A 17,381-nucleotide genomic window follows, 5' to 3' on the forward strand; every position below is an offset into this window, starting at 1 on the left:
CAAGGAGTGCTGGTACCTTTTATGTTTGTTTGCTTTTTTTCTGTTATGTGCCTGTGTGTGTCCAGGCCTATGCTCACGTAGTATACTAAGGTATACTAAAGTATACTAAGGTGCAGGTGTGCCTGAGCACTTTAACGCCATTTCAGAGGTGTGCATATTTAACAAAACAGGCAGCATCATAGCACACATCACCTGGTTGAATTATACACTTAAGTGCTCGCAGTGCTTGCGGTAGGGTACAGTCAAACGCAAACGTTGCGGTCAGTTCTGATGGAACCCAATGTACCGATGGTTGCATACACTTTCTGGAAATGACGTTCGCTGGTGGGCAGCTAAAGACAGGCTGGTGGCCGTCTGCATACACAAAGTGATCGCACGCCAAGACATAGTGGGCGTGCTTATGCCTTGCCGTGCGATTGCCTGCCTTGACGTCACTTAGCTGAATTTCCATACCCTGGAAGCGAGCATCCGCATCTAGCGACCGGGTCTGAATCAGGCCCTAAATCTCCCAATTGTGGTCAAACCCAGGTTTGGTGAGACCTGCCCAGAGGTGCGGAGTCTAACTCACTTGGTGGTTTTCTCCAGTGACCGCTCCAATTGGGATATGGTTTTCGCAGCACCAAGTGAGCAGGTCGCGGCCCTCTGGACAGGTACCTGGGAGTGACGGAAGACTAGGACAATATACTGAACACAACGAACTAACACAGGGAACACTGGGAATAACACGGAGGAATGGCTTGTACTGAAACACAAGGATTGAATACTCAGAGATGCTCCAGAAAGGTACTGGAAGTGCAGAGATGGAGTTATACTGAAATTCAAAGATGCCACTCTGGGCGCACTGGAGACATAGACAACTTGTACTGATGCACAGGGACATATACTGTATACACTATCATGCGCACTTTGTACACAATCGAGCGCACTTTGTACTCAATGGTGTCTATTTGGTGCACAAAGGTGCGACTCCAGACGCACTGGCAGATGACTTTAAAAGTGTACTCAATGGTGTATATTTTGTACACTAAGTTGAGACTCAGGACGCAATGACAGAGGACTTGAAAGGATGCACTGTGGTGTGTATCTGTACACGCAGGATGAACTTTGAATTGAGCACGGAGATTTGAATACACATAAGTGCAATTTGAGACACTCAGGATAATTATACTGGACACAGGACCTGGATACACGAAGAACCGAGTTGAGACACACAGGATGAATTGTACTGAACACAGGAACTGGATACACGGAAATGCGACTGGAGACACACAGGATGATTTGTACTGAATACAGGAAATGGATACAAAGAAGTGCGACTGGAGACACACAGGATGATTTGTACTGTACACGGGGACTGGATACACGGAGGTCACAGAATACAAACAGGAAACCAGGAAAACACTGAGGGAAGGAATACAGCCATTGGCGCTTAGACAGTTGTAACGAGGAATGACTACGTGCAGTCGTACAGTGATGTTGAACAGCAACTTCCTATTGCAGGAGTCGATCCTAAATACCCCTAGGCAGCTGGTCACTGGATCATGAGATCAACTGGGAGACTAGCAAGGATGCCATTGGAGGAGACTGGTCAGGTGAGATGAACCAACATGGCTGTGCCCATGCCTGCTAACACAGGAGTCCGGACGCATGCATGGAAGTCCAACCAGACCCCGGGGAAAATCCTCAGCCATAACCCACCACTGCTGCCTGAATGCCTAAAGACACCAGTTCAACGGTGAGTAAAGGCCAATCCGAGGCCGGATCCTGACACCACTGCTTTACCAAGTACCTGCCTGTCTAGAGTCCTCATTTCAACACCCCATGTTACAGTATATATACTGTATATATAAGTATATATAATATATATATAATATATACATACATATAATTGTTTTTCTATTGCTCCACCCATAGCAGCTCCACCCACAGTTCCTGAACTTATTTTTCCAGAAAAATAGCCTTAGTAGTACAACTCCTACAGGGCTCTATTTACTACAATCCGCATATTGAATGCGGATTGTAGTGTGATATTACCGAGTGAATTCGCATTGCGAATTCAGGCAATATCACAGGGATTTACTATAAATCCCTTGCAGGGACAGAACTTGCGATAAAGCTCTGTCCCTGCGGATCCCATCCGCACTCTGGTCGTGGTATTTTCGTAAAAAATACCGCGACTAAGAGCACACCGTCGCTGCTACCCCCACCAATGCTAAGCCCCGCCCCCCATGATCGCGGACCCCCGCGACCCTCCCTCCCTTCATTACACTTACCTGCATCCTCCTGGCCTCCGGTGATCTTCTCCGGGCTTCCCAATCAGGTGATCTCCCATACTGCACTGGGGCCCGATCACCTGATGACTGGGCAGAAGTGCACTGTGGGAGACCAGCTGACCGGAGAGGAGCCATCACCGGAGGCCCGATCACCGGTACCTGGATTCACGTAAGGAAAAAAAAAATATTTCAATTTTTTTTTTCTTTTTTTTTACAGCAATCAGCTTGCGGTCTGTTTAGACCACACAGCTGATTACTTTTACCGGCTCCCGCCGCTGCTCTCCCCGTTAGAGCAGAGTGGGAGCCCGGTAACTGGGGGAGACCCTGGATAACGCCACCTCCAGGTGGCGTTATTATCACAGGGCTTCACCCCGTAATTTTTTTACAATTTATTTTTAGTAACTATGGTCGGATCACATTTCCCATTACAATTATGGGAAATGCGATCTGCTTTACTAAAAATAAGTGATAATTAGGGGTTGGAGTAGAATTTTACTAATTCTACTCCAATTGCACTGTAATAACTACAGGTGAAACTAAAATAATGTGAGAAGGGTGTGAAAACACCCTTTTTCACTTTATTTTAGTAAAAATAATGTTAATAAATAGAGCCCATAGTGTTAGAAATAAGACTCTTCAGTGGCTTTTTGTTTCTCTAGATCTAAACTATTTAGCTTCTGTTTCACTAGTATCTAATTCAGTCATCTAGTAAGCCCAAACAGGCCGCTAACTCCATTGAATAAACAAAAAAATAGAGAACCTTGGGGGAATTCCGCACTGGATAATACTTTGCCTGTGTTTAATAAATTGTATATGTGCAACCTACTACAGACAAATTGGTATTATGAAATATTTACCATGTTCCCATGCGGTCATATGACATCAGTATAAAACGGACTTTATTACTGGTAAGTCTGTGGTGCTCACCGGAGTCAGTTCATAATTCATAAACATTTTAGAGAGGAAAGAAAAAGGAACATTTTTTTTTTTGGGGGGGGGGGGGGGGGCACACATGTAGATTTTAAAAAAATTGGCTAATTAAAAAAAAACCAGAGCTTTTAATAAAAACAAGCAAAATCAACACAAGTATGTATATATATATAATATAATCAGTTTTAAAGTAATGGTGTGACGCACGTTTTGCCGATAGCGGCTTGTTCACAGTCCCAGCGTAGGCTGCAGGAATTGTCCAGATCGGTCCCTTTCTCCCGTAAGGTCCAGGGGTCTTGGCAAAAAAAACAAACCAAGTCGAGATCCATTTCGGACATGAATAAATGTACATATATACACCGTGTTTCTTTTACTATTTCTCTTATAATTTTTTTTCAGTGAGGGTACAGATGCCGTCCGCCCGTCCGCCCACTGGCAACTGTAATTCCACTGTAAAAAACAATAGTATTAATCTATTCTTTACACTATTTCCCCTGCACCCACCGGCCAGGGGTGCACGGAAGAGCACCGGGCTTCAGCGTAAGCCTGGGGTGCTCGGGAGAGGGGGGACCGCTTTATTGTGCTGACTAGCTTGGGGTGTTAATGCTTTGGCCAGGTAGACCTGGTGAAAGGGTCCCCTGGCTGTGGCATTTTACCCCGGATAGATTTGAGGCTGGTGCTGGTTTTAAAAATAGGGGGAACCCCGCACATTTTTTCCCCTAATTTTAAAACTAAGACTGGCTCTGGGAGCCCAGTGCTGGTTCTGAAAATACGGGAGAACCCTACTCATTTTTTCCCCCATATTTGTAGAACAGGACTGTCTCTGGAGCCCAGGGCTGGTTATGCTTTTTGGGGGGGAACCCTATGTCTTTTTTTTTTTAAAACATTAAGCCTTTATTTTGTTTAAAACACACTGATATGTGCAGGCAGCTTGTTTGGGTGAGTTTGGCTGCGGTCAGACTCAGGGAACTTGCCAGAGAAATCTGGATCACATACACCATCGGAACATACGATCTCAGCAAATCCCAATTCTTGGCAAATTTGAGAGTTTCAGAAACCTAAAATCACCCAAGTTTCAGCGATGCAAATCGAGTTTCTACTCAGGCAATATCGACCAGACACGATTCTTAGTAAATTTACCCCCTAGTGTCTATATATCATACAGATGTGTCCTCATACACCTAGTGTCTATACACTATACAGATGTGTCCTCATATACCTAGTGTCTATAATGTCATACAGTTGTGTCCTCATACACCTAGTGTCTATACACCATACAGATGTGTCCACATACACCTAGTGTCTATACACCATACAGATGTGTCCTCATACACCTAGTGTCTATATGTCATACAGATGTATCCTCATACACCATACAGATGTGTCCTCATACACCTAGTGTCTATACACCATACAGATGTGTCCTCATACACCTAGTGTCTATATGTCATACAGATGTATCCTCATACACTTAGTGTCTATACACCATACAGATGTGTCCACATACACCTAGTGTCTATATGTCATACAGATGTATCCTCATACACCATACAGATGTGTACTCATACACCTAGTGTCTATATGTCATACAGATGTATCCTCATACACCTAGTGTCTATATGTCATACAGATGTATCCTCATACACCATACAGATGTATTCTCATACACCTAGTGTCTATATGTCATACAGATGTATCCTCATACACCAAGTGTCTATATGTCATACAGATGTATCCTCATACACCATACAGATATGTCCTCATACACCTAGTGTCTATATGTCATACAAATGTATCCTCATACACCATACAGATGTGTCCTCATACACCTAGTGTCTATATGTCATACAGATGTATCCTCATACACCATACAGATGTGTCCTCATACACCTAGTGTCTATATGTCATACAAATGTATCTTCATACACCTAGTGTCTATATGTCATACAGATGTATCCTCATACACCATACAGATGTGTCCTCATACACCTAGTGTCTATATGTCATACAGATGTATCCTCATACACCATACAGATGTGTCCTCATACACCTAGTGTCTATATGTCATACAGATGCATCCTCATACACCATACAGATGTGTCCTCATACACCTAGTGTCTATACGCCATACAGATGTGTCCACATATATCTAGTGACTATATGTCATACAGATGTATCCTCATACACCATACAGATGTGTCCTCATACACCTAGTGTCTATATGTCATACAAATGTATCTTCATACACCATACAGATGTGTCCTCATACACCTAGTGTCTATACGCCATACAGATGTGTCCACATATACCTAGTGACTATATGTCATACAGATGTATCCTCATACACCATACAGATGTGTCCTCATACACCTAGTGTCTATATGTCATACAAATGTATCTTCATACACCTAGTGTCTATATGTCATACAGATGTATCCTCATACACCATACAGATGTGTCCTCATACACCTAGTGTCTATATGTCATACAGATGTATCCTCATACACCATACAGATGTGTCCTCATACACCTAGTGTCTATATGTCATACAGATGCATCCTCATACACCATACAGATGTGTCCTCATACACCTAGTGTCTATACGCCATACAGATGTGTCCACATATACCTAGTGACTATATGTCATACAGATGTATCCTCATACACCATACAGATGTGTCCTCATACACCTAGTGTCTATATGTCATACAGATGTGTCCTCATACACCTAGTGTCTATAATGTCATACAGTTGTGTCCTCATACACCTAGTGTCTATACGACATACAGATGTATCCTCATATACCTAGTGACTATATGTCATACAGATGTATCCTCATACACCATACAGATGTATTCTCATACACCTAGTGTCTATATGTCATACAGATGTATCCTCATACACCTAGTGTCTATATGTCATACAGATGTATCCTCATACACCATACAGATATGTCCTCATACACCTAGTGTCTATATGTCATACAGATGTATCCTCATACACCATACAGATGTGTCCTCATACATCTAGTGTCTATATGTCATACAAATGTATCCTCATACACCTAGTGTCTATATGTCATACAGATGTATCCTCATACACCATACAGATGTGTCCTCGTACACGTAGTGTCTATATGTCATACAGATGTATCCTCATACACCATACAGATGTGTCCTCATACACCTAGTGTCTATACACCATACAGATGTATCCTCATATACCTAGTGACTATATGTCATACAGATGTATCCTCATACACCATACAGATGTATTCTCATACACCTAGTGTCTATATGTCATACAGATGTATCCTCATACACCTAGTGTCTATATGTCATACAGATGTATCCTCATACACCATACAGATATGTCCTCATACACCTAGTGTCTATATGTCATACAGATGTATCCTCATACACCATACAGATGTGTCCTCATACACCTAGTGTCTATACGCCATACAGATGTGTCCTCATGCACCTAGTGTCTATATGTCATACAGATGAATCCTTATACACCATACAGATGTGTCCTCATACACCTAGTGTCTATATGTCATACAGATGTGTCCTCATACACCTAGTGTCTATACGCCATACAGATGTGTCCTCATACACTTGGTGTCTATACACCATACAGTACAGATGTGTCCTCATACACCTAGCGTCTATATGTCATACAGATGTGTCCTTACACCATACGGCAGGGGCGGATCGGGATCAAAAACCAGCCCGGGAAATTTTGAATGCAGCCCTGATGGGGGCGGGGTCTGCTGAGGGATGGGATACTCCCTCCTTATAGAGCCTGATTCTAAGTTGGAAGCAGTCGCGGCTACTATTTACCCCTTGCATGGTGCACAGCCATGCGTCCGAATGTGAAAGGACTGAGACACCCACTTTTGCCTTTAGACATTACCATCAGACGCAAAATCTGCTAAATTATAAATCTAAGTGTAGCCTCCAATGTGAGTGATTCAGCATCTCTGCACGCGCCCACTTTCACCAACACTCCTGTATCACTCCAATAACACACCCATCATCGTAAAGATATATCTAATATATGCAAATACACACAGTATATATACATATATACACACACACTGTATATATATATATATATATATGTATATAAATACCTACACACATTGTGTGTGTATATATATATATATAATCTCACCACCAGGTGAAGTATTGCGCATATAATTAACATAATTTTTCAATGAGGGTAGAGATGCCGGCCGCCCACTGGCAACTGTAATTCCACTGTAAAAATCAATAGTATTAATCTATTCTTTACACTATTACCCCTGCACCCACCGGCCAGGGGTGCACGGAAGAGCCCCAGGCTTCAGCGTAAGCCTGGGGTGCTCGGGAGAGGGGGACCACTTTATTGTGCTGACTAGCTTGGGGTGTTAATGCTTTTGGCCAGGGAGACCTGGTGAAAGGGTCCCCTGGCTGTGGCATTACACCCCGGATAGATTTGAGGCTTGTGCTGGTTTTAAAAATAGGGGGAACCCCGCGCATTTTTTCCCCTAATTTTAAAACCAAGACTGGCTCTGGGAGCCCAGTGCTGGTTCTGAAAATACGGGAGAACCCTACTCATTTTTTCCCCCATATTTGTAGAACAGGACTGTCTCTGGAGCCCAGGGCTGGTTATGCTTTTTGGAGGGGAACTCTACGTCTTTTAAAAAAAAAAAAAAAACATTAACCCTTTATTTTGTTTAAAACACACAAGCACCCTGCACATATCTCACTAATATGTACAGGCAGCTTGTTTGGGTGAGTTTGGCTGCGGTCAGACTCAGCGAACTTGCCAGAGAAAACTGGATCACATACACCATCGGAAAATACGATCTCAGCAAATCCCGATTCTTGGCAAATTTGAGAGTTTCAGAAACCTAAAATCACCCAAGTTTCAGCGATGCAAATCGAGTTTCTACTCAGGCAATATCGACCAGACACGATTCTTAGTAAATTTACCCCCTAGTGTCTATATATCATACAGATGTGTCCTCATACACCTAGTGTCTATACACTATACAGATGTGTCCTCATATACCTAGTGACTATATGTCATACAGAATTATCCTCATACACCATACAGATGTATCCTCATACACCTAGTGTCTATGGACCTCATTCAGAGTCAGTCGTTGCGGCCGCATGGTCGTACGCCACTGATGTTCGCTAAACTGCGCATGCGTAAAGTTCGCAATGCGCGTGCGCAAACTAGCTCTCATGATCAGAAATGTCTCTCTCCTTGAACACAGCCATGTCGTTAGTTTGAGTGACATTATGAACCGTTTGTGGGTGGTAACAGGGGAAGGTGCTTGAAAAGAGGGGAGTGGAGATCCGAACGCAGGCGTACCTAATTATGCGAACGGCGTTTAATGGGAGTGCATAATTAACAAAGTAGTGTCATGGCACATGTGACATGGGAGGGTTTTACACTGACTTGATCGTAGTGCTTAAGAGAGGGTATGGTCAACCGTAAGCTCTACGACCAGCTCCGATGTTGCCCGATGCTCGCGATTAATCCTTATATCCCAGGAGATGACGTGTGTTGTGATCGAGAAGGGGGCATTATTTAGTCTTACTGCCGCTTCTTACCCTCGGTCATTCAGCTAACGATCTCATCTTAGGACCGCAACTTGTGATCGCTTAATTTGCATATCCGGCCCCTTTCCCCTACGACCGTGCGGCCGAAACGACCGACTCTGAGTGAGGTCCTATATGTCATACAGATGTATCCTCATACACCATAAAGATGTGTCCTCATACACCTAGTGTCTATATGTCATACAGATGTATCCTCATACACCATACAGATGTGTCCTCATACATCTAGTGTCTATATGTCATACAGAGGTATCCTCATACACCATACAGATGTATCCTCATACACCAAGTGTCTATATGTCATACAGATGTATCCTCATACACCACACAGATATGTCCTCATACACCTAGTGTCTATATGTCATACAAATGTATCCTCATACACCATACAGATGTGTCCTCATACACCTAGTGTCTATATGTCATACAGATGTATCCTCATACACCATACAGATGTGTCCTCATACACCTAGTGTCTATATGTCATACAAATGTATCCTCATACACCTAGTGTCTATATGTCATACAGATGTATCCTCATACACCATACAGATGTGTCCTCATACACCTAGTGTCTATATGTCATACAGATGTATCCTCATACACCATACAGATGTGTCCTCATACACCTAGTGTCTATACACTATACAGATGTGTCCTCATATACCTAGTGTCTATAATGTCATACAGTTGTGTCCTCATACACCTAGTGTCTATACACCATACAGATGTGTCCACATACACCTAGTGTCTATACACCATACAGATGTGTCCTCATACACCTAGTGTCTATATGTCATACAGATGTATCCTCATACACCATACAGATGTGTCCTCATACACCTAGTGTCTATACACCATACAGATGTGTCCTCATACACCTAGTGTCTATATGTCATACAGATGTATCCTCATACACTTAGTGTCTATACACCATACAGATGTGTCCACATACACCTAGTGTCTATATGTCATACAGATGTATCCTCATACACCATACAGATGTGTACTCATACACCTAGTGTCTATATGTCATACAGATGTATCCTCATACACCTAGTGTCTATATGTCATACAGATGTATCCTCATACACCATACAGATGTATTCTCATACACCTAGTGTCTATATGTCATACAGATGTATCCTCATACACCAAGTGTCTATATGTCATACAGATGTATCCTCATACACCATACAGATATGTCCTCATACACCTAGTGTCTATATGTCATACAAATGTATCCTCATACACCATACAGATGTGTCCTCATACACCTAGTGTCTATATGTCATACAGATGTATCCTCATACACCATACAGATGTGTCCTCATACACCTAGTGTCTATATGTCATACAAATGTATCTTCATACACCTAGTGTCTATATGTCATACAGATGTATCCTCATACACCATACAGATGTGTCCTCATACACCTAGTGTCTATATGTCATACAGATGTATCCTCATACACCATACAGATGTGTCCTCATACACCTAGTGTCTATATGTCATACAGATGCATCCTCATACACCATACAGATGTGTCCTCATACACCTAGTATCTATACGCCATACAGATGTGTCCACATATATCTAGTGACTATATGTCATACAGATGTATCCTCATACACCATACAGATGTGTCCTCATACACCTAGTGTCTATATGTCATACAAATGTATCTTCATACACCATACAGATGTGTCCTCATACACCTAGTGTCTATACGCCATACAGATGTGTCCACATATACCTAGTGACTATATGTCATACAGATGTATCCTCATACACCATACAGATGTGTCCTCATACACCTAGTGTCTATATGTCATACAAATGTATCTTCATACACCTAGTGTCTATATGTCATACAGATGTATCCTCATACACCATACAGATGTGTCCTCATACACCTAGTGTCTATATGTCATACAGATGTATCCTCATACACCATACAGATGTGTCCTCATACACCTAGTGTCTATATGTCATACAGATGCATCCTCATACACCATACAGATGTGTCCTCATACACCTAGTGTCTATACGCCATACAGATGTGTCCACATATACCTAGTGACTATATGTCATACAGATGTATCCTCATACACCATACAGATGTGTCCTCATACACCTAGTGTCTATATGTCATACAGATGTGTCCTCATACACCTAGTGTCTATAATGTCATACAGTTGTGTCCTCATACACCTAGTGTCTATACGACATACAGATGTATCCTCATATACCTAGTGACTATATGTCATACAGATGTATCCTCATACACCATACAGATGTATTCTCATACACCTAGTGTCTATATGTCATACAGATGTATCCTCATACACCTAGTGTCTATATGTCATACAGATGTATCCTCATACACCATACAGATATGTCCTCATACACCTAGTGTCTATATGTCATACAGATGTATCCTCATACACCATACAGATGTGTCCTCATACATCTAGTGTCTATATGTCATACAAATGTATCCTCATACACCTAGTGTCTATATGTCATACAGATGTATCCTCATACACCATACAGATGTGTCCTCGTACACGTAGTGTCTATATGTCATACAGATGTATCCTCATACACCATACAGATGTGTCCTCATACACCTAGTGTCTATACACCATACAGATGTATCCTCATATACCTAGTGACTATATGTCATACAGATGTATCCTCATACACCATACAGATGTATTCTCATACACCTAGTGTCTATATGTCATACAGATGTATCCTCATACACCTAGTGTCTATATGTCATACAGATGTATCCTCATACACCATACAGATATGTCCTCATACACCTAGTGTCTATATGTCATACAGATGTATCCTCATACACCATACAGATGTGTCCTCATACACCTAGTGTCTATACGCCATACAGATGTGTCCTCATGCACCTAGTGTCTATATGTCATACAGATGAATCCTTATACACCATACAGATGTGTCCTCATACACCTAGTGTCTATATGTCATACAGATGTGTCCTCATACACCTAGTGTCTATACGCCATACAGATGTGTCCTCATACACTTGGTGTCTATACACCATACAGTACAGATGTGTCCTCATACACCTAGCGTCTATATGTCATACAGATGTGTCCTTACACCATACGGCAGGGGCGGATCGGGATCAAAAACCAGCCCGGGAAATTTTGAATGCAGCCCTGATGGGGGCGGGGTCTGCTGAGGGATGGGATACTCCCTCCTTATAGAGCCTGATTCTAAGTTGGAAGCAGTCGCGGCTACTATTTACCCCTTGCATGGTGCACAGCCATGCGTCCGAATGTGAAAGGACTGAGACACCCACTTTTGCCTTTAGACATTACCATCAGACGCAAAATCTGCTAAATTATAAATCTAAGTGTAGCCTCCAATGTGAGTGATTCAGCATCTCTGCACGCGCCCACTTTCACCAACACTCCTGTATCACTCCAATAACACACCCATCATCGTAAAGATATATCTAATATATGCAAATACACACAGTATATATACATATATACACACACACTGTATATATATATATATATATATATATATATATATGTATATAAATACCTACACACATTGTGTGTGTATATATATATATATAATCTCACCACCAGGTGAAGTATTGCGCATATAATTAACATAATTTTTCAATGAGGGTAGAGATGCCGGCCGCCCACTGGCAACTGTAATTCCACTGTAAAAATCAATAGTATTAATCTATTCTTTACACTATTACCCCTGCACCCACCGGCCAGGGGTGCACGGAAGAGCCCCAGGCTTCAGCGTAAGCCTGGGGTGCTCGGGAGAGGGGGACCACTTTATTGTGCTGACTAGCTTGGGGTGTTAATGCTTTTGGCCAGGGAGACCTGGTGAAAGGGTCCCCTGGCTGTGGCATTACACCCCGGATAGATTTGAGGCTTGTGCTGGTTTTAAAAATAGGGGGAACCCCGCGCATTTTTTCCCCTAATTTTAAAACCAAGACTGGCTCTGGGAGCCCAGTGCTGGTTCTGAAAATACGGGAGAACCCTACTCATTTTTTCCCCCATATTTGTAGAACAGGACTGTCTCTGGAGCCCAGGGCTGGTTATGCTTTTTGGAGGGGAACTCTACGTCTTTTAAAAAAAAAAAAAAAACATTAACCCTTTATTTTGTTTAAAACACACAAGCACCCTGCACATATCTCACTAATATGTACAGGCAGCTTGTTTGGGTGAGTTTGGCTGCGGTCAGACTCAGCGAACTTGCCAGAGAAAACTGGATCACATACACCATCGGAAAATACGATCTCAGCAAATCCCGATTCTTGGCAAATTTGAGAGTTTCAGAAACCTAAAATCACCCAAGTTTCAGCGATGCAAATCGAGTTTCTACTCAGGCAATATCGACCAGACACGATTCTTAGTAAATTTACCCCCTAGTGTCTATATATCATACAGATGTGTCCTCATACACCTAGTGTCTATACACTATACAGATGTGTCCTCATATACCTAGTGACTATATGTCATACAGAATTATCCTCATACACCATACAGATGTATCCTCATACACCTAGTGTCTATGGACCTCATTCAGAGTCAGTCGTTGCGGCCGCATGGTCGTACGCCACTGATGTTCGCTAAACTGCGCATGCGTAAAGTTCGCAATGCGCGTGCGCAAACTAGCTCTCATGATCAGAAATGTCTCTCTCCTTGAACACAGCCATGTCGTTAGTTTGAGTGACATTATGAACCGTTTGTGGGTGGTAACAGGGGAAGGTGCTTGAAAAGAGGGGAGTGGAGATCCGAACGCAGGCGTACCTAATTATGCGAACGGCGTTTAATGGGAGTGCATAATTAACAAAGTAGTGTCATGGCACATGTGACATGGGAGGGTTTTACACTGACTTGATCGTAGTGCTTAAGAGAGGGTATGGTCAACCGTAAGCTCTACGACCAGCTCCGATGTTGCCCGATGCTCGCGATTAATCCTTATATCCCAGGAGATGACGTGTGTTGTGATCGAGAAGGGGGCATTATTTAGTCTTACTGCCGCTTCTTACCCTCGGTCATTCAGCTAACGATCTCATCTTAGGACCGCAACTTGTGATCGCTTAATTTGCATATCCGGCCCCTTTCCCCTACGACCGTGCGGCCGAAACGACCGACTCTGAGTGAGGTCCTATATGTCATACAGATGTATCCTCATACACCATAAAGATGTGTCCTCATACACCTAGTGTCTATATGTCATACAGATGTATCCTCATACACCATACAGATGTGTCCTCATACATCTAGTGTCTATATGTCATACAGAGGTATCCTCATACACCATACAGATGTATCCTCATACACCAAGTGTCTATATGTCATACAGATGTATCCTCATACACCACACAGATATGTCCTCATACACCTAGTGTCTATATGTCATACAAATGTATCCTCATACACCATACAGATGTGTCCTCATACACCTAGTGTCTATATGTCATACAGATGTATCCTCATACACCATACAGATGTGTCCTCATACACCTAGTGTCTATATGTCATACAAATGTATCCTCATACACCTAGTGTCTATATGTCATACAGATGTATCCTCATACACCATACAGATGTGTCCTCATACACCTAGTGTCTATATGTCATACAGATGTATCCTCATACACCATACAGATGTGTCCTCATACACATAGTGTCTATATGTCATACAGATGCATCCTCATACACCATACGGATGTGTCCTCATACACCTAGTGTCTATACGCCATACAGATGTGTCCTCATATACCTAGTGACTATATGTCATACAGATGTATCCTCATACACCATACAGAAGTGTCCTCATACACCTAGTGTCTATATGTCATACAGATGTGTCCTCATACACCTAGTGTCTATAATGTCATACAGTTGTGTCCTCATACACCTAGTGTCTATACGACATAGAGATGTCTTCATACACTTAGTGTCTATATGTCATACAGATGTATCCTCATACACCATACAGATGTGTCCTCATACACCTAGTGTCTATATGTCATACAGATGTATCCTCATACACCATACAGATGTGTCCTCATACACCTAGTGTCTATATGTCATACAAATGTATCCTCATACACCTAGTGTCTATATGTCATACAGATGTATCCTCATACACCATACAGATGTGTCCTCATACACCTAGTGTCTATATGTCATACAGATGTATCCTCATACACCATACAGATGTGTCCTCATACACCTAGTGTCTATATGTCATACAGATGCATCCTCATACACCATACAGATGTGTCCTCATACACCTAGTGTCTATACGCCATACAGATGTGTCCTCATATACCTAGTGACTATATGTCATACAGATGTATCCTCATACACCATACAGATGTGCCTCATACACCTGGTGTCTATACGCTATACAGATGTGTCCTCATACACCTATTGTCAATCGCCATACAGATGTGTCCTCATACACTTAGTGTCTATACACCATACAGATATGTCCTCATGCACCTAGTGTCTATATGTAATACAGATATTTCCTCAAACACCATACAGATGTGTCCTCATACACCTAGTGTCTATATGTCATACAGATGTATCCTCATACACCATACAGATGTGTCCTCATACACATAGTGTCTATATGTCATACAGATGCATCCTCATACACCATACGGATGTGTCCTCATACACCTAGTGTCTATACGCCATACAGATGTGTCCTCATATACCTAGTGACTATATGTCATACAGATGTATCCTCATACACCATACAGAAGTGTCCTCATACACCTAGTGTCTATATGTCATACAGATGTGTCCTCATACACCTAGTGTCTATAATGTCATACAGTTGTGTCCTCATACACCTAGTGTCTATACGACATACAGATGTCTTCATACACTTAGTGTCTATATGTCATACAGATGTATCCTCATACACCATACAGATGTGTCCTCATACACCTAGTGTCTATATGTCATACAGATGTATCCTCATACACCATACAGATGTGTCCTCATACACCTAGTGTCTATATGTCATACAAATGTATCCTCATACACCTAGTGTCTATATGTCATACAGATGTATCCTCATACACCATACAGATGTGTCCTCATACACCTAGTGTCTATATGTCATACAGATGTATCCTCATACACCATACAGATGTGTCCTCATACACCTAGTGTCTATATGTCATACAGATGCATCCTCATACACCATACAGATGTGTCCTCATACACCTAGTGTCTATACGCCATACAGATGTGTCCTCATATACCTAGTGACTATATGTCATACAGATGTATCCTCATACACCATACAGATGTGTCCTCATACACCTAGTGTCTATATGTCATACAGATGTGTCCTCATACACCTAGTGTCTATAATGTCATACAGTTGTGTCCTCATACACCTAGTGTCTATACGACATACAGATGTCTTCATACACTTAGTGTCTATATGTCATTCAGATGTATCCTCATACACCATACAGATGTGTACTCATACACCTAGTGTCTATATGTCATACAGATGTATCCTCATACACCATACAGATGTATTCTCATACACCTAGTGTCTATATGTCATACAGATGTATCCTCATACACCTAGTGTCTATATGTCATACAGATGTATCCTCATACACCATACAGATATGTCCTCATACACCTAGTGTCTATATGTCATACAGATGTATCCTCATACACCATACAGATGTGTCCTCATACACCTAGTGTCTATATGTCATACAAATGTATCCTCATACACCTAGTGTCTATATGTCATACAGATGTATCCTCATACACCATACAGATGTGTCCTCATACACGTAGTGTCTATATGTCATACAGATGTATCCTCATACACCATACAAATGTGTCCTCATACACCTAGTGTCTATATGTCATACAGATGCATCCTCATACACCATACAGATGTGTCCTCATACACCTAGTGTCTATACGCCATACAGATGTGTCCTCATGCACCTAGTGTCTATATGTCATACAGATGAATCCTTATACACCATACAGATGTGTCCTCATACACCTAGTGTCTATATGTCATACAGATGTGTCCTCATACACCTAGTGTCTATACGCCATACAGATGTGTCCTCATACACTTGGTGTCTATACACCATACAGTACAGATGTGTCCTCATACACCTAGCGTCTATATGTCATACAGATGTGTCCTTACACCATACGGCAGGGGCGGATCGGGATCAAAAACCAGCCCGGGAAATTTTGAATGCAGCCCTGATGGGGGCGGGGTCTGCTGAGGGATGGGATACTCCCTCCTTATAGAGCCTGATTCTAAGTTGGAAGCAGTCGCGGCTACTATTAACCCCTTGCATGGTGCACAGCCATGCGTCCGAATGTGAAAGGACTGAGACACCCACTTTTGCCTTTAGACATTACCATCAGACGCAAAATCTGCTAAATTATAAATCTAAGTGTAGCCTCCAATGTGAGTGATTCAGCATCTCTGCACGTGCCCACTTTCACCAACACT

At 42.1% G+C, this 17,381-nt stretch overlaps 1 protein-coding gene across 1 annotated transcript in view; it reads right to left on the reverse strand.

Annotated features, from left to right (window-relative positions):
* Positions 1 to 3,476: 3,476 nt before the first annotated feature.
* The window catches only part of LOC148535181 (putative E3 ISG15--protein ligase HERC6), a 157,615-nt gene continuing 143,710 nt past the window's right edge, over positions 3,477 to 17,381 (reverse strand). The window contains exon 24 of the transcript XR_015876088.1: positions 3,477 to 3,498. The gene's annotated coding sequence lies outside the window, so the exon portion shown is untranslated. The remainder of the gene's footprint in view (positions 3,499 to 17,381) is intronic.

The sequence above is a fragment of the Taudactylus pleione genome, unplaced genomic scaffold (assembly GCF_031769625.1).
Source record: "Taudactylus pleione unplaced genomic scaffold, aTauple2 ptg000055l, whole genome shotgun sequence".
NCBI lineage: Eukaryota > Metazoa > Chordata > Amphibia > Anura > Myobatrachidae > Taudactylus > Taudactylus pleione.